The 25,186-nt window shown below is 36.4% G+C and overlaps 2 pseudogenes; one reads left to right on the top strand and one right to left on the bottom strand.

The window, feature by feature from the left end:
• Window positions 1-176: 176 nt before the first annotated feature.
• Window positions 177-21,014, top strand: LOC148587663 (uncharacterized; annotated as a pseudogene).
• On the bottom strand, window positions 10,153-12,253 carry LOC132162119 (M phase phosphoprotein 10-like; annotated as a pseudogene).
• Window positions 21,015-25,186: the final 4,172 nt, after the last annotated feature.

Genomic DNA, 25,186 nt, shown 5'->3' with positions numbered 1-25,186 from the left:
AAATAGGAAGAGCGAAATATATGAGAAATATGTATTTTCACCCATCAGGACATTTCATGTAACGGTTTGAAGTTGGTATTTCCCAACAAATATTTTATCATCAATCTTCCTCTTAATGTCTTTAATTGATCATTAGATCCTAACACCATTTGGATATGGGTACCAACAGATTAAACATGAAAGTAAAGGATACATTGCGTGCAGCTATTCTTGAATATCTTTGCGGATCAAATAATTATGTGGATTGGAGTATTCGAGTACAAATCTATTTGGTGGCCCAAGATCTTTGGGATACAGTTGAAGCAACCACAGAACCTCCTAAGCAAGAAGATGGTGAAGCTGCTTTCAAGGCTTGGAGCGACAAGAATTCCATAGCTTTATATGTGATCAAGAATTCATGCGAGCCAGACACATTATCTGAGATTAAGGAGATTAGTTCTGCTAAAGTTGCATGGAATACTTTGACAGAAAAATACCTCCCTAAAGATACTGGATCAGGTCTCTCTCTCTCTCTTTCTCACATTAATGCACATGCATATATGCTCAAAACAAAGACGGCTTTGAGTGCGGATGTTCTTCAAGTTCTTAATGAAGATAATTATGAGAATTGGAGTGTTCAAGTAAAAGAGCATTTGAAGGCCCATGATCTTTGGGACATAGCTGAAGCAACCACCGAACTTCCTAACCAAGAAGATGACTACATTGTTTGTCATGCTTGGAGTGAGAAGAATTCCAAGGCTTTACATGTGATCAAGAATTCATGCGAGCCGGAGACATCACTTGAGATTAGGGAGATTCGTTCTGCTAAAGTTGTATGGAATACTTTGGCAAAAAAGTATCTCCATAAAAATACTAGCTCAGGTCTCTCTCTCTCTCTCTCCCTTTCTCCCTCTCTCTCTCTCTCTCTCTCTCTTTCATTAATGCACATACATGCTCAAAACAAAGATGGCTTTGAGTGCAGATGTTCTTCAAGTTCTTAACAAAGATAATTATGTGAATTGGAGTGTTCAAGTAAAAGACCATTTGATGGCCCATGATCTTTGGGACATAGTTGAAGAAACCAGCAAACCTTATGGACATGAAGATGATGCTATTAAGGCTTGGGAGCAAAAAGAACTTCATGGCCTTACATGTTATATATCCAGATTTCATGTGGAAGGGACACATTTTCTAGTATTAAAATGAGTAGTACCGCAAAAAAAAACTAAAATTTTGGAAGCTCTACCCTGAAACCGTGACCTGTTAAAAGTTAGTCAAAGAAAGCTTTGGTGTTGTTTGATAAAGTAATTCTATATTAGTCATCTCAATATCACTTTCTCATCTTCTAAAATTGATGTAAGGTGGTTCTCCAATCAAAAAATCGATTTTTCATGTACTAATGCATGCCACATTTGTTTTGAGGATGAAATGAGGATAATATGATGTCTATTGATAACCCTTCTTAAGTGGGGGTTTATGTGTTTTGGTTGAAAAAGCATTTATAAAGGTAAATGAAGTTTTGAGTTTTCTTTTTTTAGTGTTTTGTAAAAAATCTACAAGTGAATAATAATTATGAACATGTATTAAAAAAATAATATTTATCTTGTTAAATAAGGTCTTGAAATTTAATGATGATTCCTTTAATCATTAACACTTGGGGGTTCACCATGAAGACTACTAATTACACAAGTTGAAAACCGTTAGTTCAATCGGTTTTAGCATGTGTTATTAAGCTCATAATCTGGTTTGTTGAAAATCATTCAATTTGAATAGCATGAATGAATTTGTTGTAAGCTCATAATCTGGTTTAGTTGATCGATCACTTTTTGCCATTAATTATATTGATTCTTTGTTGTTACATCTTGTACGTATTCTATCACTGGCTTACACTCTTTGCATTTGAAAAATACTATTTTAAAATTTTATAAAATTAGCAGTATTTTTTATAAATGCCACTAAAGTGTATATATAAATGTAATATTTTTTTGGATAAAGCCCACATACCCCCTTCAAACTACCATCCAATTGACAATGTCCCTTCCCAAACTTTCAATTGTGATAATGTCCCTCTAAACTACCTAGATATTGTCAATGTTCTCCCAAGGTTAGCAAAAAGATAAAAATGCCCCTATATATTTCTCAATAAGATAAAAATACTCCTATAAATTAGAAAAAATAATAAAAAAAAAATTATATTAAAAAAAAAAAAACAATTGTTAAAAAAACGAATACTTTTTTAAAACGACTTTTTTTTTTAAACGGAAATTTTTGTTTAAAAAAACGATTTTTTACTAATTCTGTTTTAAAAAAAACAAAAATTTTATTTTCTTAAACGAACTTTTTTTTAAGCAGAATTTTTATTTAGAAAAGTTATAAAACAAAATAATCGAAAATTTTAATTTTTTTCTTTATATATATATATATATATATATATATTTTTTTTAGATTTGGCAACCCCTTGGTTTTTTTTATTATTTATTTATTTTAGTTTTAGGTTTTTTTCTAGATGTTTAAGTTTTTTTTTTTTTTTTTTTTTACTAAGGGTAGTTTCGTCATTGGGGGAACATTGACAATTTTTGGTAGTTTAAGGGGATACTATCAGTACTGAAAGTTTTGAGGGATATTATAAATTGAGTGTTAGTTTAAAGGAGGTAGGTAGACTTTCGCCTATTTTTTTAAATATTAAAAAAATATTATATACTCAACCACATTTTTGGGACATTTTTTTTTTTTCTAGCAAATGCTGTTAATTTCAATTAGTGGTGGTTAATCGAAACTCCCGCTAATTGCAAGTAGCATTAGTGGTGTCTTTAAACAAACACAGCTAAAACACATGAAAAAAAAAAAAAAAAAAAAATTGCCACGTAGTATAATAGAGGTGCAAGAAAATGGTTAAGGGTGTCCATGAGATTATATATACATAATTAGAATTGTATTCAAGTCATCTGGAACACTTAGAATAATAACAATTAATATTGTTGTTTAATCTTGTTCAATGTGTCGATTTTATTAATATTTTTTTTATTAAAATCTTTATTACAATTGTTTCTCCCAGGTTTTATGGTCGGGTAATGAATAATTATCTAGTAAAATATAATTACTCAGCGAATAATGCTAAGTACAATCTTTTTATCCTCCTAAAATCTTCCTAAAATCCTTATAAAGCTGATGTGTCTTTTAAAATCACCATTAGATTTTAGATAAATCATACTTAAATTTTGAGCTAATAGTGCTACTAATTCTAATTCTAATTCTAATCACCTTTTAGATATTAATCTCAGAATGGAACCAAATTCATGTTGACCGTGAGGCCTTCCAAAAGGCTGCGCAAAACTGGAACCAAATTAATGTTGACCAAAAGGACTTCAAAAAGGTTGTGCGGAGGGCTGATTGGATCACTGTAGAGGAATTCCTTATGCGCCATCCCGGTTCTGCGGGTTTGAAAATCACAAATTCGGCGAAACAGCTCTTCACGTTGCTGTTGATGTTGAGCATGAGCATATAGTGGAGAAGTTAGTGGCGATAATGTCGGAACAAGAATTGGAAGTAAAAGATAAATATGGGGACACAGCTCTAGTTGATGCAATTGATAAGGAAAACTACCGATATACACCCGAAATTTAGGTAACAATTCTCCGTCTATTTATATGTTGGCCCACTATTTCGGATGATATTTCAAAATCTTCTCAATATATATACTTCACCTTTTGTTTTTTGTTTTGATTTTTTTTTTTCTACACCCCAGATTTTGCTTTGGATTTAATTGAGCGTTGTCCAAGTTTGGCTCTTGCTAGGGATGAAGATGATCGCAGACCTTTGTATGCATTGGTTTCTAGTCCTTTTGCATTCTTGAGTGAAAATTGGCTGGTGTTTTGGAAACGATGGATCCACAAGTGTTAGTACAATCTCTTTTTTTCTTTGCTTTTCTTTAAACTTAATATACTGGGATTAATTAGCCTCAAAAAAGCACCGAGTAGACAAGCTACTCCGCCTTGAGAGGTAGTACATATATAGACAATAGGGCAAAGCCAAATGTAAGAGGTCTATTAGTTATTTATTTAATCTCTTTGTGTTGCTATAAAGAAATTAAATTGCTCATGCGAGACACATATAAACTGTAATACTGACTTCTTACTTGATATTCATTGACCTTATTGGGTGGAAGGTATACACATTCGACCTGCTCGTGCCATCAAGGAAATTCGTATGAATATTAATCAAAGCGTGGAAAAATGCCAAAGTAATCCAGTAAAAATTCTCGAATCATGTATGATGGTGCCTAAACTTTCTTTAATTCCCTAAGGAATTAGCTTCATTTTTTATCTCTTGTCATAATTACTTTAAATGATGATTAAAATCATGATTCAGTACTTCCATCAAAGTTAAGAATAATTGAATTACTATCTTTCTTTCTCTATTGGCAATATAAATGCATAAATTACTTTGGTCATAGTTCCTTAAAGTAACTTTTGTTAGAATATTAATTAGATGACTGAATTCATCTTAATTAACTTCATATGAGATTTAATCATTTTAATAAAACAGAGCTCCTTTAATTGTACAGAAGAGATAAACTCTGTGATTGTTATATTTTGTATTTGACCCCTTCCCATCAAAATGTCCGGCTTCGTCCTGCACCTAGAAATAATATCCTATTTACATTTATGACATTACTATTTTGGTGGAAAGAGATTCCTCCATTTGTTTCTGGTGACAAAAATAATGGAAAAAAGCGCATGACACACAGTATAAATTTTGGACTTGAAATGTCCAAATTGTCTTTTTATGGTTCAAACATGAAAAAAAGAGGGAGTTCTTTGCAAGGGTACTTTAGTCAATTTAATGAAATCCGGATATTTTGTTTCTATTGCGCTTCTCAATAATTTTTCATGCCACCATATATTTTGTCAAATGTGTTGGTAGATTTAATCTCTTCGTATGCTTCCTTTGCAGCAAAATTTGAGGTTATTTAGATATTTTAATTTGTTAGAAAAAGTAAATGTAATTTTGAACACTTACACATTGGTCGGTTCTATTTTGAATAATAAACATATTGACATTGTTCATTTTTAAAGTGTTTGGTTGAGCAAATTTCATTTTTATTTTGCAGTGCTAGCTCTATTGCACCAACTATATAGTTGTGAAGCTCCTTAAAATATTTGGTATACCTCCTTTTTTTTTATTTATTTATTTTTTTTTTTTTTTAATTTGAGCAAATACAAACAAAGGGAATTGCATCCACTCGATTAATATCTTTACTAATTTTTTGAATTTGTTTTTATTTGTCGATTTTATTTATAGTTTAATATAGTTAAATTGGCATTGATTTGATTATTGACAAAGGAATCAAGGATTTATATGACATGAAGTTGATCCATGTTCATTAAGTTTTGTGAGGGTAAATTTTTCTCTCGTAAAAAACTCGCTCTTTGAGCTCCTCTAGAAACTTTGTTTCTTCTTCTTTCCTTAAACTTTTCAGTCTACTCACAACCCTGCTCCCTCCTTCATGGATCCCCCACAAACAGAAATGGAATCTCTCATTGCCCAAACAGAAGCTTTATCCTGGGAGGACCCTTCCCCCCAGTTAGAAACTCTTCCCCTTGAGCAAGTTACTGATGAATATCTTCCCCTTGTAGGGCATATCATTTCTCAGAAAACCCATAACAATCAATCTGTCAATGCTTCTCTCATCAAAGCCTGGCCCTTTACCGTTCCCTTCTCCTTTGCTATGCTAGGACCAAACCTATTCCTTTTCAAATTTTCAAAACAGAAGCATATCACCAGGATACTCGACCAGACTACCTGGAATGTCAATGGTTCACTTCTTGCTCTTCAAAAATGGTCTCCAACTGCTACCATAGGAGAACTTTCCCTGAAAGATGTTCCTTTCTAGATACAAGTGCATGGGCTGCCTCTCTGCAACATGACTTCCAGAAATGCTGTAGCCATTGGGAAAGGCTTGGGTCATCTCTTGAAAGTAGATGAGGTCAATGGTGCTTCCTCCACCTTTCGTAGCTACCTCAGAATCTTGGTAGAGATTGATTCTTCGAAGCCTTTAAAACCTGGCTTCTCTTTTACTAGACCTGATAGTGAAATTACATGGGTGAGCCTTAAGTATGAAAGGCTCGATGTTTATTGCACTGATTATGGTTTGATTAGGCACAAACAATTCTTTTGCCTAACAGCTCAAGCTGATAGATTTCCTGCCAGGTACAAATCCTCCCTCAAAGTCAATATACTCTCCAATCTTCTTCCCACTTAACCCTTTGATCATCGTACAGTAAACACACCCCAACCTGGTTCTTCTCACGAGTTACACCGAGGCCATGAGTCAACCCAGCTCCAAATATCTAGCACCCCTCCCAATGCTAGCCAACCTGAACATTCCCTCAAACCTATCTCTAACCTGACATCCTAATACCCCAAGCCCTCCCCAAACACGCCAAAGTCAGCTCACCACCTCTCACAAACTGCTTATCCTACTAAACATGTCAGCAATCCCACCTCCCCTACCACCAAAAACATGGACACACCCTTCCACATTCCATTAAATGCTCTTTCACTTTTTCAAAAACCCATGCCCCTCCTTGTTAACAATTCGTTGGAATCCAACCAACCACCTGATCCCTCTTTAATGGATCTAACTCCTCTTAGGCCCATTATAGCCCATTTAGACTTCTCAACCCAAAATCTTCAGCCTAAGCCTACTCAAAACTCCTTTCCTATCCCAATGGTTTTAACAGCCGCAGCACCTTTGGTCACTCCCGCCAAAAAGCTCCTCTCTTCCTCCAAAAAAGCTTTATGTTCCCCTAAAATACCCTCTCTCACCATCACAGATGAAACCTAGCCCTCTAACCCCAGTTCCCCCACTTCCTCCCCCAGCTCTCCCTCTTCCTCTCCAAAGAACAAGAAAAGAACGAGAACCATTGACCTGCTCACCCCTTCAAAAAAAGGTCCTGGGTTTTCCTCTGAGCAAGAAACTCTCACACCTCAACCAAAAGACTATTCTTTGCCCTTTGCTCCAGGTCTTTCTGGAAAGACCCCAGCTAGAACAATGTTCAAAGTAGCTCGAAAAGGTAAAAATAAAATGGTTACAGCAGTGGAGGCTGCTGAAGTTGATGTCAAGTTGAAGGGAGGCTGTGTCAAGCCTCCCCAGCATCAATGAAGATCCTATCTTGGAACTGCAGGGGGCTCTCCAGGTCTGCTGCAGTTCGTAGCTTGAGAGTGCTAATCTGTGATCACTCCCCAGATGTTCTCTTTCTTTCTGAAACCAAATCTCCCCCCCGCAAGTCTCTGCTACTTTGAACAGACATGGATTCTTTCTTATGTCTCAAGTTGCTATTTGTGGTGCTAGTGGTGGTCTAATTGTTACCTGGTGGCCAGGTGTGGATCTTGATTGCTTCATCACAAACAAGAACAACATTTCAGCATGGTGTTACTCAGATCCCCCACACTCTCCATGGATTCTCTCTTATGTCTACGGAGCCCTAAACAGAAATGACAAACAGGCCTTTTGGGATTCGTTCACCTCTGTTGGTGAATTTTTTGAGGCCCCCTAGCTGTGTATAGGAGACTTCAACTCTATTTTGAATCAGTCAGATAAACTTGGTGGTAGGCCTGTTGTCAATTCTGGTAATTGCTATTTCCGAAATTTTATTAATCAGTTTGGTTTGATTGATCTTGGGTTTGCTAGAAACCCTTACACCTAGTATAACCATAGACAAGGACCTGCTATCATTAAAGAAAGACTAGACAGAGGCCTAGCCTCCCCAAATTGGATTCACTTACACCCTGAATACTCCCTCCTTCATATCCCTGCTTTCAATTCTGATCACAACCCCATTTCCCTAAACACAAACAACCACTCCTTTTTCCTCCCAAGACCTTTTAGGTTTGACGAGTTTTGGTCCAAAGACCCCGCTTGTGGTAAAGTGATTGACACTGCTTGGAAATCTCTTGTTTATGGTAATCCAGCCATCTATCTTCCTAAAAAGCTTAAACATACCAAAAATGCCCTACTGAAATGGAATGCTTCTCACTTTGGAAACATTAGAAAAACATAAAGGCCACTCTTCTTCAGCTTGATCTAATTCAGCAATCTCCTCATTGTAAAATCTCTTTTGATAAGGAAAATCAATTGAAGCTTGAGTTAGAGCAGCTTCTCAAGCATGAAGAGACTCTTTGGTGTTCAAAATCCAGGGATTCTTGGTTGACTTGTAAGGATCTTAACACCAAATACTTCCACACCTCTACTCTCATTAGAAGGAGATCTAATGCTGTTAACTTTCTCAAGTTAGATTCTGGTGCCTGGGTGTCCTCAAGGGCAGATATTGGGAGAACTTTCACCAATCATTTCACCACTCTATTTTCCACCTCTAACCCTATTATTGAAGTAGAAATGCTGGACTTCTTTTCTCATGTTGTCACTGAGGAGGATAATTCTTCCATTTGCTCCATTCCCACTGAATTGGAAGTTATTCAAGCTCTGGCCAGGCTTGGGTCCTTCAAAGCTCCGGGTCCTGATGGTTTCCTTGCTCTCTTCTACAAGAAATACTGGAGCTATGTCAAGGAAGATGTGCTGAAATTTATTTGGAACCTTTTCAAGAATAATCACCTTCCTAGGGAGCAACATCACACTTTCTTAGCCCTCATTCCAAAGGTTAGTGGGTCTCACTCTGCTCATCAATTTAGACTCATTAGTATTTGTAACATTGTCTACAAAATCATCTCAAAAATCCTGGCCAATAGATTAAAACCTCTTCTCTATAAATTTATCTCCCCAACTCAGTCGGCCTTAATCCCCAATAGGAATATTCATAATAACACCATACTGGCTCATGAACTCCTTCATACTTTTTAGAGCAAGAAAGGTAGAGGGAGGTTTTTGTTTCTCAAAATGGACATGGAGAAGGCCTTTGATAGAATGGAATGGAGGTTTCTTCTTGCTATCATGGAGAAACTTGGTTTCTGTTCTACTTGGATTACTTGGATAAGAGCTTGCATCTCATCTGCTTCCTTCTCCATTCTCTTGAATGGCAGCCCTTTTGGTTTCTTCTCCCTTGAGAGGGTTTTGAGACTAGGAGATCCTCTTTCTCCATTCCTCTTTACCCTTGGCACAGAGGTTTTCTCAAGACTGATGTTCAGAGAGCACAGAACAGGTTCTATTAGAGGCTTGAAGATATCTAGAAACAATGCTGCTATTCACCATTTGCTTTTTGCTGACGACTTGCTTATTTTTGGTAGAGCTAACCTCTCTGAAGCCATATGCATAAACTCTTGCCTTGAGAAGTATTGTAGATGGTCTGGTTAGTTGATTAACACAACCAAGTCCTCCATCTGGTTTAGCAAAAATTCTAACCCCTCTACCATCTCCTCCATCTTAGCCCTCTTTCCATCACTACAAGAAATTAGGTCTTTAGGGGCGACTCAAAGTCGCCCCTAAAGGTCCTAAAGTGGACAAAGTGGACACTGTTGCCAATAGTGTTGACTTTTCGACCCTAAAGGTGTCGACGCTAATAGTCCAACCCTAATAATCAAATGTCTGATTATCAGGGTCCACTTAAAAGTCGACCCTAATGGTCACTTTTAGCGTCCACTTTATCGACCCTAAAAGTCGCAATGTTTTGACCCTAAAGATGATGTAAACGGAAGCGAAAGTCGACCCTAATGGTCAAGCATTAGCGTCTACTTTTAGTTAACCATTAGGGTCGACTTTGTCGACCTAATGGTCCTTAAAAAAATAATAATAATAATAACTATCAGCGTCCAAACTAAAGTGGACGCTGATAGTTAACCATTAGCGTCCACAAAGTTGACCCTAATGGTCCTAAAAAATTTTCAAAAAAAATTAACTATCAGCGTCCACTTAGAGTCGACCCTAATGATCACTTTTAGCGTCTACCTTATCGACTCTAAAAGGCGCAATGTTTTGACCCTAAAGATGATGTAAACGAAAGAATTAGTCGACGCTAATAGTCCAATTTGTGGACGCTAATGGTCCAAAAAAATTTTCAAAAATTGACTATCAGCGTCCAAATTAAAGTGGACGCTGATAGTTAACCATTAAAGTGGACCCTAATCGTCCTAAAAAATCCAAAAAATAAAATAAAATTCTGCGATCGATCGCAACGTCAGTAGGTTTTCGAGATTTTGAGATCGATCGCACTCCAAGAAATGACAATAAAATCAAACTATACAAAGGTTGTAATGAATGGTAACAATCTGATCGATTATCTCCAAATTAAGAAGGGAAATTCATGTCAAGACCAGTAGTAGTTATTTGACCAAAAGAGAAAGACAGAAAATTGGCATTTAAGAATCAGAGAAAGAACCTAATATCCAAGCTTACCTTTAAATTCCCTTTTCTGTTTAGCTCTCCTCCTCTTTCTCTCTGTCTGTGTAAGTTCAGCTTCTTCTTTAATGTCACCTTTGCCGCTAAACACTTCCTCAGGAGCCAGCATAGCGGCATCTGAGACCAATGGAAGTCATGCCTACATGTATTACTTGCTTGCTAAATAAGGAGCAAATTAAATGTTGAAGTGAAGATGGGCAGACTCCTTACCTCTTCCATTGCTAGAGCAGGGACATTTACATTTATAGACATGTCCTCCATAAGTTGTCCAAAACAACACATAAGAAACAAAGACATGGACACAAAACGTTCATGACATAATGCCTAAAATGTTCATTAAAATGATTGAGATCGAGAAGCATACAAGTTTGGGAGCAAAGCGGAAATGAGAAAGAGCATCCAGCTTTAAGCTAAGCTAAGTTTCTTGAACAACATGCTTGCCTGATCAAAGACAACAACTTCAAAAATCAAGTATGGAAGGAGAAAAGAAAAAAAAAAATGACAAGACAAGACTATTAAATGGGAAGTTTCAAAGTCCGAGTCTTTCATAGAGCATCATTTGTACCTCTTGCTTTTGTTTATCCTTTAATGTCAAGGGATCAGACCCCAGATTTGTCTTTTGAACATATTCTTCCTGCAAATAATTAAAAAGATAGATGTATAATGCTTGCAACTTTAAGTAATTGAAGGAAGAAAAAACCATATTATTGACTTCATAACTAAAGATTACAAATTACAGATCAGTTGTACATAATTAGAAGTTAAGGCAAAACAAAAGGGAGAGGTGGGGCAGGGAGAGTAATTCCATAATGAATGATGTCGGGAAATACAAACCTCATATTTCAGCAAGACTCTTCTTGCACTTATTCTCATCCTGCATAAATATATTTCAACAGGAAAAGTGCTTGAATAAGTGATTTCTAACATCATGACTAATGCTAGATAGAAACCAAACCACAAAATTGACTTAATTTCAGTACACAATATTTACCAACTCTTTAACTTCTCTCGGTGCTTTAGAGGGCAACGCAGGAGCCTTTTGAACATCATCAAATTGCCCTTAAAAACATCATAGCAAGATTGCTCCTGATTAGCATCCTGGAGAGATGTACACAACAGCGACTAATGCTGCAATAAGTAATGTCAAATAAAACGGAAGGCAATGTCTTCCTATTTTTCCTGGTGTCATATGACTAACCTTGTCTAATGCCTAAATAAAAGTATAATTTGATGACATAATAGTGGAATACCAACTAATATGTACTAAACGAATGGAGTCTACCTCAATGATCCTTTCTTTATCAAATCTTCAACTGTTGCTGTAACCTCCTCGGTTATTATAGGGGCAGGTCTCTTGTTGTGCTCAAAATCAAGATCAACTTCTAATGCACTGTTCAATGGCCTTCTTGCAGCAGTTACCTGTTGTTATAAACCATAGATGCAAGGATTTGAGTCATATCCACATTCACTTCAATTGTAACCCATGCAAGTTCCTCTAACAATAGATTTTCAAAATAACAATATTACATCTCCCTGCTCGGTCCAGGCTTTTGGATAAAATATAGATAAATCAGATTTATTTCAACTAAAATTCATGCTTGTGAATGAGATTTCACAACTAATAAGCAAGACACACACATATTTTGTTGAACTGTAAAGAAATAAACAATACCTTATTTTCAAATGCCTTATCATCTTCTTGTTCATCATTCATGTCTGACTCTTCTGACCCATCTTTCAATTTTTATTTTTGTTTGGCAGCCTTTTTCTTCTTAGCACCAAAAAAATCTCCATAACTGAAAACCACATATCCACGGGTAAAGCCCAGAAAAGGGAAATATTAAGAAAATCTATCATCTAGATTTTCAAAAATAAACTCCCAATGAAAATCTCTCGTCTAGAGTTTGAAAAATACACTCCCATGCACTACAACGATGCATCCTTGGTAATAGAAGCAGAATCACTCTAAAGAATTTGCATTTGCCAACTACATAAACTGTGAAAAATGAAAATTTTCCTAAAGAATACCAGTATGACTATAACGAATTGGAGCAGTTTATGATAACCAATGACAATAAAATGAACAAGAACAACAAAACCAGTATGACCCGAAGACCTCGCCGGAGTGAGAGAGAGGGTGAGCGAGGGAGAGCAGCGGGAGAGAGATCGAGAGTGAGAGTGATGAGGGAGCTGAGTGCTTTTGAGGGAGGGGAAAATTTTAGGGATTTTCGTCTTTTTGAGGGTTTGGGGAAAATTTTTTGTTCGAAAATTTCAGAAACCGCGCCACTTGTTGGCGCAAAAATTTTCTATTGAGCCTCAATTAGCGCCGACATTGAATAGTCGCCGCTAATGAGTTTTAATCAGCGGCGACACTACGTAGTCGCCGCTGATTGATTAGGGTAATTATTTTTTTAAAAAAAATTATACTCACAATTTTTTTGGAAAAATTATAGTTTACCTCCCCAAAGTTGACACCGTTTTTCGATTTGAACACAAAAGTTTCAATTTTTGCAATCCACCCTCTCAAAGTTAAGTTTCAAATTTTTGCAATTTGACCAATTGTATCCAAAACTTCCCATATTGCCCCTAATATTTTTTTTTTCATGAAATAATAATAAAAAAAAAATTAGGGTAGCCGTAGCCACCCCTTTGGCCATCTAGCCATTTTTGTACCCCTAAATTTGTTTTTTTTTTTAAAAAATAAAAAATAAAAAAATAAAAATAAAAATTATGGGCAATATGAGAATTTTGGGATAATATTGGTCGAATTGAAAAAAATTGGAACTTTGTGGGGGTAGATTGCAAAAATTGAAACTTTGGTGTTTGAATTGAAAAACGCTGTCAACTTTGGGAGAGTAAACCGTAATTTTCTCATTTTTTTAAAGTAATTTTAATTTTAAATGCAGGTTAAATTTGAAATTTTATAACAATTTTAAGTATATAAAAGGCATTTTCAAGGAATAAAAAACTATTCACACGATTTTTTTTTTTTTTTTTTTGTATAAATAATTAATAGCTTAATTGAATGTTTACAATTCAAACGAACTAATTCCCTAAGATCGATCATTTGATCCTATCACGATCAATCGAACTAATTCATTAGGATCGATCAGATGTTTGATCCAACATTTGATCCTATCACGATCAATCGAACTAATTCATTAGGTTCGATCGGATGTTTGATCGAACATTTGTTCCTATCACGATCAATCGAACTAATTCATTAGGATCGATCGGATGTTTGATCGAACATTTGATCCTATCATGATCAATCGAACTAATTCATTAGGTTCGATCGGATGTTTGATCAAACATTTGATCCTATCACGATCAATCGATCTACTTCATTAGGTTCGATCGGATGTTTGATTGAACATTTGATGCTATCACGATCAATCGAACTAATTCATTAGGATCGATCGGATGTTTGATCCAACATTTGATCCTATCACGATCAATCGAACTAATTCATTAGGATCGATCGGATGTTTGATCCAACATTTGATCCTATCACGATCAATCGAACTAATTCATTAGGATCGATCGGATGTTTGATCCAACATTTGATCCTATCACGATCAATCGAACTAATTCATTAGGATCGATCGGATGTTTGATCCAACATTTGATCCTATCACGATCAATCGAACTAATTCATTAGGATCGATCGGATGTTTGATCGAACATTTGATCCTATCACGATCAATCGAACTAATTCATTAGGTTCGATCGGATGTTTGATTGAACATTTGATGCTATCACGATCAATCGAACTAATTCATTAGGATCGATCGGATGTTTGATCAAACATTTGATCCTATCACGATCAATCGAACTAATTCATTGGGTTCGATCGGATATTTGATCGAACATTTGATTCTATCACGATCAATCGAACTAATTCATTAGGTTCGATCGGATGTTTGATTGAACATTTGATGCTATCACGATCAATCGAACTAATTCATTAGGATCGATCGGATGTTTGATCCAACATTTGATCCTATCACGATCAATCGAACTAATTCATTAGGATCGATCGGATGTTTGATCGAACATTTGATCCTATCACGATCAATCGAACTAATTCATGAGGTTCGATCGGATGTTTGATCGAACATTTGATCCTATCACGATCAATCGAACTAATTCATTAGGATCGATCGGATGTTTGATCAAACATTTGATCCTATCACGATCAATTGAACTAATTCATTGGGTTCGATCGGATGTTTGATCGAACATTTGATCCTATCACGATCAATCGAACTAATTAATTATGATTGATCGGATATTCGATCAATCTTTCAATTTCAATTGTTTCAAGTTTGATCGATCATTTGATCCTATCATGATCGATCAAACAAATGCAGTGATATATACACAATTTTAGTACTCGAATATTGGGTTTGAACCTTCTGTTACTACGATCGATTGCAGTAACAGAAGATTCAAGCACATCTCATCAATTTTAATTTTTCATTTTTTTTTTTAATTTTTTTTACCTACTCTTTAGGGGCGATAAAGTCGCCCCTAATAGTTACGCATTAGGGTCGACTTTAAAAGTCGACCCTAATGATGCATCTTCAGCGTCCACTTTTAGTGGACGCTATTGCTCATCAATTTTAATTTTTTAATTTCTTTTACCTACTCTTTAGGGGTGATAAAGTCGCTCCTAATAGTTAAGCATTAGGGTCGACTTTGAAAGTCGACCCTAATGATGCATCTTTAGCGTCCACTTTTAGTGGACGCTATTGCTCATCAATTTTAATTTTTAATTTTTTTTTTAATTGTTTTTTACCTACTCTTTAGGGGCGATAAAGTCGCCCCTAATAGTTAAAAGTCGACCCTAATGATGCATCTTCAGCGTCCACTTTTAGTGGACGCTATTGCTCATCAATTTTAATTTTTTAATTTCTTTTACCTACTCTTTAGGGGCGATAAAGTCGCCCCTAATAGTTAAGCATTAGGGTCGACTTTGAAAGTCGACCCTAATGATGCGTCTTCAGCGTCCACTTTTAGTGGACGCTATTGCTCATCAATTTTAATTTTTAATTTTTTTTAATTGTTTTTTACCTACTCTTTAGGGGCGATAAAGTTGCCCCTAATAGTTAACCATTAGGGTCGACTTTGAAAGTCGACCCTAATAATATATCTTCAGCGTTATTGCTCATCAATTTTAATTTTTAATTTTTTTTTTTAATTTTTTCTACGTACCCTTTAGGGTCGACACAGTCGACCCTAATACTTAAGTATTAGGGTCGACTTTGAGAGTCGACCCTATTGATCTTTTATTTGTTTTTTTTTTCTTTTTTTATTTTTTTTAAGCTTTTAGCGTCCACTTAAGTGGACGCTATTGGTGTACTATCAGGGTCGACTATTGTGGACGCTAAAAGTTTTTTTTTGGCCCCTTAAATTTTTCACGCCCCTTTAATAATTCCCGCGTGTATATTAGGGTCGACTTATTAGCTTCCACTGTAAAGTGGACGCTAATAGTCAACCTTTCGACCCATTATTAGCGTCCACTGTAAAGTGGACGCTAATAGTCAACCTTTCGACCCATTATTAGCGTCCACTTTTATGTGGACGCTAATAATTGACTATTAGGGGTGACTTTTAAAAGTCGCCCCTAATAGTTGAGTATTAGGGGTGACTATAAAGTCGCCCCTAATAAGTCGCCCCTGATGAGTCAGTTTCTTGTAGTGCATACACTTCCAACCTCACTAAATCTCTTTACCTTGGCCTACCTATTCTGTTGGGAAACTCGAAAAGAGGTGCTTTCAATTATATCCTTGATAAGGTGTTAAGTAGGATGGAGGGTTGGAGAGCCAAAACCCTTTCCCAAGCAGGCAGATTGGTTCTTATAAAATCAGTTGCTGCTACCATTCTCTCCTATGCAATGAGTACCTTCTTGCTTCCCCCTTTCTTCTGCTCTCAGTTGGATAGAAGTTTCAAAAAATTTTGTTGGGGTTTCCCTCCTACAAAGTCCAGAAATCTATCTCTACAAGCATGGGATTCCTGGGATTCCTTATGCCTCCCTAAAGACTTGGGAGGATTGGGAATCAGGAAATGAGAGAGGTCAGTTTAGCCCTTGTTTCAAAGCTTGGCTGGAAGCTCCTATGCAATGCAAACACGATGTGGGTGGCCCAGCTCAGAGGTAAGTATCTTCACTCTAACTCTTTCCTCACCCCCTCATCCCTTTCTTCTTCCTCTTGGCTGTGGAAAGGCATCACAAATTCCATCTCTGTCATTTCAAAAGGTGCCTGTCTCAAAATTCACAAACAATCCTCTCTCCCCTTCTGGAGCTCCCCTTGGATCCCCACTCTTTCTTCTTATCTCCCCATTCCCTCTCCTCATCTGGTTCAGCCTCTCCCTAATCTTTTGATCACTGACCTCTTTTCCTACACCCTTAATTCCTCTGAAGCCTCTTGGAACATTTCCTTGTTAAATTACCTTTTTGATTCCTCTAGTGCTAGGGAGATACAGAAAATCAGGATTTCTCATTCTTCTTCTGAAGATTACATATGGACTCCTTCCTCCTCTGGTCTGTTCACTTCTAAGTCTGCTTACACGCTCATAACTACCCCTAGGATCTCCACAGCCTCCTCTCCTTTAACCCCCACCCAATGGCAAGCCCTATGGAAGCTTAGGCTGATGGATAGACTAAAATTATTCCTCTAGAAAGTTGCTTGGGACATTGTCCCCTCCATGACTAGGATCAATGTTGTGTTTCCCATTTCCCAAGCAGACGTAATCTGTCCTTTATGCAAAGTAGAAGAAGACTCCCTCCATCACCTCTTTTTTAGATGTTTTTTTGCTAGAATTTCTTGGAGATCTTCCCATTGGCCTCTTGATTCTATGAAATGGTTAGCTCTTACCTTTCCTAATTGGATCATCATAATTCTTTCTCCTAACAAATCTTTTGGTATCCCTTTAGTTGACACTCATCTTTTTCAAATTTTTGCTACTGTGCTGTGTGATACTCTTTGGTTTTCCAGGAATCAAGCTATGAACAGTGGAGTTTTCCGCAAAGCTTCTAAGTTTGCTGACAATATCATGAGGCTATCCTTAGATCACTATGCAGCTTGGAAAACCACTTCTCAACCTATGAGAGAAAGTTGGTCTCCCTCCCATCTAGGCAGTTTCAAGGTTAACTTCGACACTGCTACTAGAGAGCAATTTTCTGTCCAACCTACTGTATGCAGAGATTCTAATGGTTACATCACCAAGAGTTTGTATCAATTCAGCCCCCCTTGTGAGGCCACCTATGGTGAAGCACAAGCAGCCTTGCTGGCTGCAATATTGGCTAACTCTTTGAAGCTAGGAAAATTTGTATTAGAAGGAGTTTCTGCTATTGTTATTTCCTCTTTACAGCAACCTTCCACTGTTTTGGATTGGCAAATAGATGGTTTAATTTTTGATGTTTTATCCCTTCTTCCTCCCTCTTCTCAATGGGAGGCTATGAAAGTTAATAGAAGTGCTAACTTCTGTGCCCATTATGTGGCTTATTGGGCCGCGGTTAGAGTTTTCTCTGATTGCATTCTCACCTTTTTTCTCCTCTTTCTCCCCCCCCCCCCCCCCCCCCTTTCCATCCCCATCTGTAGTGGAAAAGATCCACCCCCCACCCTCCCCTCTTAGTGAGGGATGTGTTTTGTTGTCTGTTTGTTTGTTTTCTATGAAGCAGTTTGTTACCAAAAAAAAAAAAGAAAGTTGATCCATGTCCAAGCTAATGAACTTCTGAGCATCATTTGCAAGCAGTTGTTAGATTTTGATTCTGATCAATGGGAGGACAGTAAAGGTTCTGATGCCATCTTCTATGCTATGGAGGATGGGATTTTAAAATTTGTTGATAAAATAGCCAAAGAAAGTCCACAACTACTTGAGTGGAGCGGCAATGATGATGAATGTTTTATAAATGCATTATGGGCAGCTATCTTTCATCGTCAAGCTGAAATATTTAGCCTTATATGTGGGGTTGACAAGAATAATAATCAAGCATATGGCTATGATAAACAAGATAATAATATACTACATAAGGTGGGAAAGTTGTCACCTTCCACTTTGGTTAATCGCACAGCTGGTGTAGCTTTTCAAATGCAAAAAGAACTACAATGGTATAAGGTACCTCCCTCACTTTATATTTTTCTTATACATTTTCACTTTATATTAATCTTGTTTGTGGCATACATATGATATTTAGGACAAGTCAATATTAATGTGCCCCTATATACAACACCTGTACAATCCAATCCAAGATATCATTATCTCTCCCATACAAATGCTTGAGGCCATTTTAAAGGCTCATGCTAAATATGCTGAGCTACAGTACCATCGTCCATATGGCATTACTATATTGATTCTAAAACCATATATGATGACTTCGTTAAACACATCTACGTGATGCCTCAAAATGACTAATTATTAGAGCTCACTAATTTTATTTATATTACTTAGTTTGGCCTAAAATACAACTAAAATTTGACTTTGCATATGCTCATACAATATGTTCACAACTTATCCCAATCCCAAGTATCATAATATGCTACATCTCTGAGCACCACATGGAATTTTAGACTAGCTCAACATTTGCGACAACCAAGGACGAAGCCAGGAAATTTTATGGGAGGGGGCCAACCAATTTTTTTTTTTTTTTTGGGTTCTTTAGAAATTTTTTTTTATTAAAAAAAAGTATATTTTGGTTGTTTTTTATGAACTAAAGACTACCATAAGGGTCAAAAAAAGTGTGCATTTGAAAGCAAAAAAAATAAAAATAAAAAAAATTAAGGGGTATGGCCCAAAAAAAATTAAGAATAGGGCCAAAAAAAATTTATTGGATAAGGCAAAAAAAATTAAAAATAGGGCCAAATTTGGCCCTATTTTACTTTTACTTTTTTTTTTTTTTTTTTGGGGGGTGCGGGCGCATATGGGTCCCCCCCCTAGATCCATCACTGGCCATGACCTAGTTAAGTTAGTTATATTTGCATTATACCGTAAAAGAACAAATTAGAGAAAATTTCACTTAACAATTCTAAGTTTTTATCATTTTTGCAATATCTTTCATAAAGTTTAAAACTCTTAATTTTTTGAAATCTCACCCCTCGCAATACGATTTGGGGTTAAATTACAACGACAAACCATAAAATTGCTATTATACCCCTATAAACTCAATAAAATTACAAAATTACTCTTAAATTATTATTAAAATTTTATTAATACAAGGAAATTTTGAGAATTTCGCATCCATCTGTTAGTATTTAATAGATGGGTAAGATTGCAAATTTTTTAAAGTTTGTTTTACGAATTTAAGAGTTTTTGAATTTTTGAAGACATTGTAAAAGTAATGGAAGTTCAGGGAAGTCAAGTGAAGTTTTCATAACAAATTAGCATTGGAACTTTCTAAAACAGTACACTAATATATATATATATATATATATATATATATCAACTATGAAACTTAGTACATACCCATACAATGGCTTCAAAATCCAATCCACTTCACCCAGTTTGATTCGGATACAATAGGACTTTTAGGAACAATAAGGCTTCTATTAGGACTTTGAATAGTACTACTTCTTCCTCAAAAGCTTGAATTTTGAGCGACGTCGCAAAGGGAAGAGAGAATGGGTTATTGGTCGAGGGAGTGGCACTTGGAGAGTGAATGAAGGTGATATGTCATATTAAAACATAAATTCATAAGAATATGCAGTGGAAAATAATTTAGACATACCTTTACTCATTTTTGTTGATGCTGGTTCTTGATTTGAAACAGAAATCCCTAACTACGTAAATGCTGATCGAAGTTAAATTTTAGAGAGAGAAGTTTCTTCTAATTTTTGTCTAATTATACATTTATTCTCATACAAAAGTTCTTTATTTATAGGTTATGTTAAGTACCTTCAATTAGTACTGCACTATATTTATTCCTTCCATCGAGAAATAAAATTCTCTCTAATAATATGATATGAATATTGACCAAGTGTAATTTTATTTATATTTTGGGAGCCTTTATCTATAAGATTAGTTTAACAAATGTAGGCGATGGAGAGCATTGTCCGTCCCTATCATAAGGAAAGAAAAAACAAAGATGGTAAAACTCCCAAAGAATTGTTTACGGAGAGCCACGAGAAATTGATGAAAAAGGGAGAGAAATGGATGAAGAACACAGAAACTTCTTGTATAGTGGTAGGCCCTCTTATTGTCACCATTATGTTTGCTGCAGCATTTACAGTTCCAAGCAGTAATAACCAAAATACAGGATCCCCAATGTTCTCCAAGGACAAACTGTTAATGCTATTCATAATATCCGATTCCATATCGCTCTTTTCTTCTTTGACCTCAGTCTTAATGTTTTTGGGAATTCTTACGTCACGTTACCTAGAGGAAGATTTCCTGAAATCCTTGCTGTCAAAGATGATAATAGGTCTTTCCACTCTTCTTCTCCATTGCAACCATGATGATAGCATTTTCTGTTGCTCTTTGAATTATGTTACGTGAATATTCATGAACTTTCATTCCAGCCATTTGTTTGGCAAGTGTTTCTGTTACCCTGTTCATATGGATGCAATTCCCACTTCTTGTTGAGATGGCCATTTCGACTTTCGAACCAGGTATCGTCAATAGGAAAATAATGAAGCGCTCAAAATTATGTACCTACTTATGGTCTTTTTGCCCATGCTGCTCATGAAAGAATACCTATGATTAAAAAGATAAACCCTTATTGGGGCTCATTAATGTTTGACGAACGATTGGAGGTGATGATTTTTCTATTTTGATTTTCTTATACGGATGATTGATGAATTTTCAGCAATTGGCTCATGTTGCTAATTGCTAATTCATTAGATGTTTTTACGCTTTCTATTTTTTTATTTTTTTATTTTTCTAAATTTTTTGGTTACTTTGACAAAAGATATATTACTTCTTAATCCAATATATTTCCTCTAAATAAGTTTCGACCTATTCCTGGGACTTTACCTTCAAAAGAAAAGAAGGAGTTTCATTAGGCCACAAAGGTTATTAGTGTCCCAGGCTGTAAGGTTATTAGAATAAATAAATAAATAATAACTATTCGCTAATATAAAAGAATAAATTCCGTATCTTAATTCCAAGTAGAAATGAAGAACATATTTGAAGATCTGAACTATTTCCTATCAATTTTTTTCGTGAAATATAGTATTTGACTTAACGCAAATGAAAGAAATTGAATTTAATATTTTGAAGAAAAAAAGAAAGATTAAATCCTTAAACTGTTATAGAAAGCAAAATGATACTCAACTATATATCTCGATTTAACTGAGCAAAAATGACACTACTTACACCAAATTACTCTCTCTTTACTTAATTATTGTCTTACTTAAAAATGTACAGGTTCAAAGGAAATCGGTAATAGATGAGTTTTTAACCATTTAAAGAATTCAAGTCTCCAATATTATCTTTTACTTTTACGTTGAAAAATAATTAAACAAAAACTACATAAGTTCTTGTGTTAAATACATTTGACAATTTTTACCCATTTTTGTTGTGTACAACCTTGTTTTCCTTTCCTGCATGACAGATTGCTTGGCATTCCTTTCTTGCAAGGTCCGCATGATCTAATGATGTTAATTTGACTATCCCCACCACCACCAGAGAAAGAAAAAAAGAAGGGATTTAACTTCAATGCAGATGGGCCTTAAAACTCAACTTTTGCAGCCCCCAATCACCAACTTCCACATAAGCAAAATGCACAAAACTATCCTACAGCCAAAAACACTAAATTTTTCCTTATTTCTTCTTCTTCCTTCCAATTCTTCTTCTCTCCCATTTCTTCCTTCCTACAGACAACCTCTCCCATTTCTTCTTGTTCCTTCTTCTTGTCATTTAACAGAGAAATAGTGAACCTTCCATTTAACAGTCATCTTCTCTGACATTAGGGTGATAAAATCCCTTTAGGGTTAGCCTTTCACCTCTAGGTTTTAGATTTGAATCCAAAAATGAGTTTTGTAGCATTAGAAACAAGTTTTAAGGCATTATAAACGAATTTTAAGGCATTATAAACGAATTTTAAGGTTTTGAGGCATTAAAAATGGATTTTGGGCATTAGAAATGAGTTTTTTAGTTTGGATTTTGTGGGTTTTCTGATTGGTTAAGTGGGTTTTCTGGCGGGTTTTCATGGGTCTAGCCGTGGGTCTCGCCAAACCAACACCGGGGTCTAGCCAGACCCTTGGTATGGGTCTTGCCGGACCCACGCTGGGGTTTGGGCAGACCCACAGCATGCGTCAGGCAGCTTGGATTTTTTTTTTTTTTTTTTTCATTTTGATCCGGTGCTTTTTTTCTCAGTTTTATTTTTTGCATTTTTCTTGAATGAATGAGGTGTCACAAGATAGTTGGATGCTGCAAAACACCACTTTTAAGGTCTGACTGGTAGGAGCTCTCAAAAAGAAAAGTGATGGGCTTATCGATTGCTTTTTTCTGGCCTGGTAAGGCGCTAGAAAGCAATTGGATGGACTTACCTCTTGAGCTTGAGCTAGAGGACATTGATTGCCATCCTTTGATTAAGGGGTAATCTGCGTGATTATCTACTTGATTATTGGGTGATGGCTTAACAATATCAACGTGGATTCCTTCTTTGGTGGCTCAAGCCCAAGTAATACCAATGTGATCTTCCACGATCAAGGTCTCATTTCTTACTGCCATGGGTTATTTTCCAAGTAGCTCACCTGACGACTTGATCAATCTGGTTTCTAATATATTTTCTTGGCTTATGAGCCAAGAACCCATTGGGTTGAGCTAATATATTTTAGCCCATATCCATCTTTTTGTTTTTGGGGGGCGGGGGACTGTATTGGCTATACTTAGATGATTGTTAGGGCTCTCCACCCTTGCATTTTATTTCCTTGTTTTCATGTATTTCTCATATTAATTACTTACATAAAACAAAGATAGAGGAAACTTCACTTATCCCTCTTGAATTGTCAAATATTTTGTAATATCTTTTCTAAAGTTTAAAACCTCTTAATTTAGGGTATCGAACTTTTAATTTTTTTTCAATGTTTCCCCCTATTAGGATTTTCCGTTAAATCTCAACAAAATTTCCAAAACACCCCCCCTTTTTTTTTAGAAAAAATATTTAATTTAATTTAATTTTTTTTTGTAAAGATTGAGGCATAGGTATTTTTACAAATACCGTTAAATTCGGATCAACACCTTAGTCTTTGAAACTTTTTTCTTTTTTATTTTTCTCAAAACAAATGGAGGTATTTTGAGAAAAGTTAGCAGAAGGGTAGGACTGCAAACAATTGAAAGATTGATACACTAAATTAAGAGAAATTGAACTTTAGGGTGGCCGACGTTGCTAAAGTGATGACAATTCAAGAGAGTAAAGTGAAGATTTTCCAAAAAGATATTATATTGAAGTGTTATTCCAACATATACACACATTATAACTGAATATTTGGAATAAAGATGGTCGGTACTGCCCACATTATACATGTATTGTGCCAAGTACTAGACATTGCAAAGACATTACCATATATGTACCCCGGAAGGCCAACAATTGAGCAAGTTCTTGAGCTCGTGATCGCTTGTGCGTCATGGATATATGGAAGCTCTAGCTTTACCTCCGAAGTATCTTCAAGGATCCCCAGTGATCTCTCCCCTTGTTTCCTTTTTTTTTTTCTTTTTTCTTAAAAGAAAAAAAACACATATTAGCACAAAGCAATATTGAGAGGAATCGGAGGATGGTCCTTGTTGAGAATAAATTCACACTATAGGCCCACCAAATTCTGGGCCCAATGGCCAAGGATAGGCCCATGAAGATATTAATTAAATAGCAAGGACTATTTAATTAATTGATAGTCTTATATTCCAATTAGGATAATATTGGAATAAAGACGTCCTACTTATCTTTACAAGATGACTACTCAAGATTATCTCTACATGATAGCTGTTGAGTTCTATCTCAACTCTGGACTTTCAAACCAATTCAAATAAGAAGATCCAGTCCAAGTCTACTTCATCTCTCCGAGCCTATAAATAGGCCCCGACACAAGGTACTAAGGGATCTTGAATTCTGAAATATCCTGACACATATTATTGAACGTATTGAATTATTGTGCGCCGAAGCACCATATTTCTCTTAAGAATTTTCTGACTTTGGCATCGGAGTGTCCCCGGCTCCCCGGGGACCCCCTTGACAATATTGCCTTTTTTGTAGTGATTTGGAGTGCACGACGACGTATTGAAGACCCCGAAGAAAGCGCATCCACCGTGTTGAAAACTGTTCTAACAGTTTGGCGCCGTCTGTGGGAACGATTAGTTCGTTTTTCATAAAAAAATAAAAATAAAATTCATCACGGTGCGAGCACGCATTCCGGCGACAACCCACCGGAAGTACTCTCCGATTTGCGTTGTCCCTAGCAAATCTGCACAGATCCGCATCTCAGATTTACGTTCACTGCTTCAAGTGAAATCACGTTCACTCCTTCACCACCAGATCGCCGGCACACATCTCTGCAGGTCGCCCGTCGCAGATCCCTGCAGGTCTTCACCGCCGTCCGCAGACCCGCGCCCCTGCAGATTGTCACTCCTGTTCGCACCCACACAGCAGGAGACCCAACGCCGGCGTGACCTCCCCTGCCGGAGACCCAAACACACGACCCGCGACAGTGCCGTTCACCGGTTGCACTCCAGACCCGCGGCATCGCGGATCTCCAGTTGCAGCACTGCCAACCTCCGGACTGCCGCATCGCCGACCTTCAGCCGCAGCATCACCGACCGCGGTCCCTGGGTTTCCGATCTGTCAACACCTGTGAAGGAAAAACGCTACTGTGCTGGGAGGCCTGTGAAAAAGAAAGAAAAAAAGGAAAGGAAGAAGAGAAG

The sequence above is a fragment of the Corylus avellana genome, chromosome 2, assembly GCF_965113065.1.
Source record: "Corylus avellana chromosome 2, dhCorAvel1.hap1.2, whole genome shotgun sequence".
Classification (NCBI taxonomy): domain Eukaryota; kingdom Viridiplantae; phylum Streptophyta; class Magnoliopsida; order Fagales; family Betulaceae; genus Corylus; species Corylus avellana.
This window is presented reverse-complemented; position numbering and strand designations above follow the sequence as displayed.